Source organism: Perognathus longimembris, chromosome 28 (assembly GCF_023159225.1).
Source record: "Perognathus longimembris pacificus isolate PPM17 chromosome 28, ASM2315922v1, whole genome shotgun sequence".
NCBI lineage: Eukaryota > Metazoa > Chordata > Mammalia > Rodentia > Heteromyidae > Perognathus > Perognathus longimembris.
Window position 1 is genome coordinate 85069025 of NC_063188.1, and position 4709 is coordinate 85073733.

Here is a 4709-nt window from a genome sequence, read left to right on the forward strand (position 1 = left end):
ACTGTGAGTGGTGTATGGATTTCTGCTTGTTGTATGCACGCTTATTCTTACGGGATGACAGGTAATTGGTTAGCACTTGCAGAGGAGGCAGCCAAGAGGGATTGGCTGTGAGGCAGATTGTGGATTTGAATGGAAGGGAAGAAGCCAAATGACTTTAAGAAAAGGGTGGTAATACAGGAAAGTGCTGAGACCTAACACCACACACTCATCATACTGAGTCTCTCAGATAACCTCTTCAGTGGAATGATTTCTTCTGGAAATCTTATTAAGTAGAGCCTGTGGAGTAGAAACCTTGGAGCTAGGAAGAAAGGAGGTACCTAAGGACTCAGGATAATGTGATATCTCATCAACAGTCACCTACTGTAAGATGTTTAGGATACGAGGAGAGGAGTAGGAAGAGGCTATGGTAGGAGCCCCTCTTCAGTCATGAAACCATCTCACCCACCAGACTAATGGCCTTCCCTTGGGACTCAAGGCATCCCTCAAGCTTGGGAGGAGTGTGACTCATCTGACTGTGAAACCTCTTAGCTTTCCTTAAGGATGACAGGGAGTATGGTGGGCAGAAGCTCTGTGATGAGTATTTATAGGCCTGGGGGAGCAAAGAAACATGGAAGTGCCTTTCCCTGAGAAGTTACCCTAGAGGCTCTCACATGGGCTCTTCCTGTTCAGTACAGGAGTCATAGAGACTCCTGTCTCCCTGGTAGATCTGCTCCCTGAGAGCCTGAGGTAGGAAGTGAGACAGCTCCTGAGGGAAGAGACTAAGGAAGGCTGAGGCTCTAGGGTTACATGGAGGACATATGGGCAAGGGCAATGTGTGATGCCCTCTATTCCAGGATTGGAGGCCTCTTAATATGTTTACTGTGTGTATCTCACCTTGGCTCCTGACCTCATCTGGAGTTTGTCTGCTGGTTTATGTGAGAACACTGTTTCACAAGACCTCCTGTCTGTAGAGCATACATAAGAAGCACCAAGATAGCACTCTACCCCTTGGTATACAGCCTTCAAGGACAACACTGGGCCCCTAACATGGGCAAGAAAATTGAGCTGGATTCTGTGAGGTATCCATTATTCTAGAGTGAATGGCCTCTTCTGGGCTAACATTGGGCAACTGTGATCACTTAAGAGTGACCAGACGATGCCTTTCTGGTGGCCTTAATCAAATTCCCAGCCAAAAGGAGGCAGGTATCTGTCATACCCTGCACCTGCCCAAGGACAAGAGCATGAGTTGGCCAAATTCAGTGTGGGCCACGTAGATGGAAGACCCTCCCAAGGCATAAGGATGCATCCTCCTATCTGGACAATGACCTCTACAAGGCTCACAACAGGCATGCAGCTAGATTATTATGGGTCAATCTGGTAAAGGTAAGTATGGTTCCTCCTACCTCCCTAAGCTGTCATCTCAGCCACTTTAAATGCCTGGGAATCTAAACTCAAAGGTATTCAGAGGAGGCTAGTGGAGGGGAATAGGAATGATGAGGGTGTCCGTGACTAGGATGGTCCAGGGAGGAAGTTTCCAGATGGCAGGAGGCCTCTCCCTGGCCCTTGGGTAATGACATGTTCTTGATTTTATCACAGTCAAGAATTTGAGGACAGATCAGGGTAAAAATTAAGCAAGTTGGGGCTGGGAATATGGCCTAGTGGCAAGAGTGCTCGCTTCATATACGTGAAGCCCTGGGTTCGGTTCCTCAGCACCACATATATAGAAAAAAGCCAGAAGCGGCGCTGTGGCTCAAGTGGTAGAGTGCTAGCCTTGAGCAAAAAGAAGTCAGGGACAGTGCTCAGGCCCTGAGTCTACACCCCAGACTGGCAACAAAAACAAAACAAAACAAAAATTAAGCAAATTTATAAGTAAAGTGCAGGAAAGAGAAAGAATAGTTCACAACCCAGAAATGGGTATAGGCTCACTGAAAACAGATGTGATGAGTGCTTTAACATCACAGGTCTGTATGGTGAAAAAGTAGGTTGGAGTTTGACTCATATTCACCTTACAATAAGTGGTTTCTTTGTTTTGTTTATCAAACACCTGGTACATGTTGGCATTGTTTTTGTGTCAGTCCTTGGACCTGAACTCAGGCCTGGGCACTGTTCTTGAGCTTTTGTGGTCAAGGCTAGTGCCCTACTACTTTGAGCTACAGTGCCACTTCCACTTCCTGGGGGGTGGCTTTGAACTGTAGTCCTCAGATCTCAGCTCCTAAGTAGCTAAGATTACAGCTCTCAGCTTCACCCATGAAATCCTTTATCTCCAGCTAAGCACAAAAAAAGAGTTGTGTCTCAAGTGGTAAAGTCCCATTCTTGAGCTCAGGAACAGGCCCTGATTTCAAAGCCCCAAGACCATACACACACACACACACACACACACACACACAGAGAGAGAGAGAGAGAGAGAGAGAGAGAGAGAGAGAGAGAGAGAGAGAGAGAGAGAGAGAGAGAGATTGACCGCATGACTACTTCAAAAATAACTGGACCGACCATAAAGGGATGTAGGAGCTGGACACCCATAGCTCATACCTTGTATAAAACACACAGGGACAACACCCAAGTTCAAGCCTCAGGACTGGAACAAAAAAAATGAAGGCTGCCTAGTAAGCACAAAGCTCTGAGTTCAATTACTAGGGTGGGAGGTTGGGGAAAGGCTGATTGGAAATTCACCCTATTCTGGTTCACAGTGTGAAGTGGCAGCCAAGTGAGAAGTCCTTTGTAAACTTTGCTTTGGTGGATGATCTCAGCTTCTTAGTCAAGAGCTTATTCTAGAATCTTCTGAATCATAGGGGTTGGTCCAGGAGTGTGATTAGGAATGTCATGCAGATGTAGAGAAGTTGCCAGCTGCTGAAATGAAGCAGAGGTCAGGTCAGAGCAGAAGAGGGTGGGGATAAAGTTCAGTCCAGGCCTCATAGTCCTGGCTGGCCGATTGTCAAAGCTCTGGCCTCAACATTCTAAGCCTTTTTTTTTCTTTTTGGTCTCTCTGTCCTGGGCTTGGACTCTGGGCCTGGGCGTTGTCCCTGAACCTCTTTGTGCTTAAGGCTAGCTTCTACCACTAGAACCCCAGCGCCTCTTCCAGCTTTTTCCAAGTAATTTCTTGCAGATAAACTGGGGGTTAACTGGACATAAAGATGTCTCCTGGATGTTCCTGCCCAGGTTAGGTTGGAACTCTTGGATCTGAGTGGAGCACTGGGAAGGCTGAGGCTCACTTGAGCTATGGAATTTGAGACCAGCAATTAAGCGGGTAGCAGTGAATCATGCCTGTAATCCTAGCTACTCGGTGAAAGGATATGTCCTGGCCAACCCAGGGGACCATGTGGAGATAATCACAGACAAGAGAATAAGGTTTATAAGGAGGTTTATTAGTAGGGCCACAGTTCCCACGGGAGAGGGAGCTACATAGCATCTGCACCTTATCCAGGTGGCAGCTTCTCTCTGGGGGTAAAGGGGAAGTAGGTAGGTAGTGAGTAGGAGTGGCTCATTAGGTATGGGTGGATCTGGAGGCTAGTGGGAGGAGCTGAGGACCTGAGGCTGGAAATGCTAACACTTGGGAGGGGGAAGCTGAGATCTAAGGATAATGGTTAAAATCCAGACTGGACAGTGTTGTGGGGAGTACATCTGATGCCATCTTTACTAGGGAAACTTGGTAGGAAATGTTGGGGGACTAGGTTAGGTCAACCTGATCCCAAAATTCTGCTTCTGTAAGTGGCTTGCTTAACTTGTCTGTTGCTTGCTCTATCACCTGCATCAGCCTACATTTGTGCTACGCTTTTACCTTTATAAACCCCAATTTGAAGCCTGCTCGGGGTCACGGTGGCAGCGCCAGAGTCTGCACTGTGTCCCTGGCCGGTCAGCCCACTTTTCACTGTCACAGTTTCAGCTTCTGAGTCTGCGCTGCGTCCCTGGCCAGTCAGTTCACTTTTTCCTTCCCCAATAAACCCATCTTTTGCTTGAGACTGTCTCTGAGTGGTGGATCTTGGAGGGATGGGGAATCCCCTCCCTCGAACACCATACCAGACAGGAAAGTCTATGAGGCACTTGTCTCTAATTAACTACCAGAAAATCAGAAGTAGAGCTGTGGCTCAAGTGATAGACTGGTAGTTTTAAGCAGAAAAACTTAGGGGCAGCACCCAGGCCCTGAGTTCAAGCCTCAATAATACTCAAGTATTGGGTTCTTGTTCTCTGGAATCAAATACAAAGTAATTAATCTGGAAAGTGAAAATCCAAATGAGGGAAAGTTTCTTTGTTTTTTTGTGGGTTTTTTTTTTTTTTTTTGCCAGTCCTGGGCCTTGGACTCGGGGGCCTGAACACTGTCCCTGGCTTCTTTTTGCTCAAGGCTAGCACTCTGCCACTTGAGCCACAGCGCCACTTCTGGCCATTTTCTATATATGTGGTGCTGGGGAATCGAACCCAGGGCTTCATGTATACAAGTCAAGCACTCTTGCCACTAGGCTATATTCCCAGCCCCGAGGGAAAGTTTCTTGAAGAGTGAAAAAAAGGGGAGGGAAATAAGGCTTAGTGGTAGAGTGCTCGCCTTGTATGCATGAAGGCCCTGGGTTTGATTCCTAAGGACCACATAAACAGAAAAGGCCGGGAGTGGCTCAAATGGTAGAGTGCTAGTTTTGAGCAAAAAGGGAGCCAGAGACAGTGCTTAGGCCCTGAGTCCAAGCCCCAGGACTGGCAAAAAAAAAGAGTGAAAAAAGAGTGGGGGGGGGTGGCAGCTTAGGGTA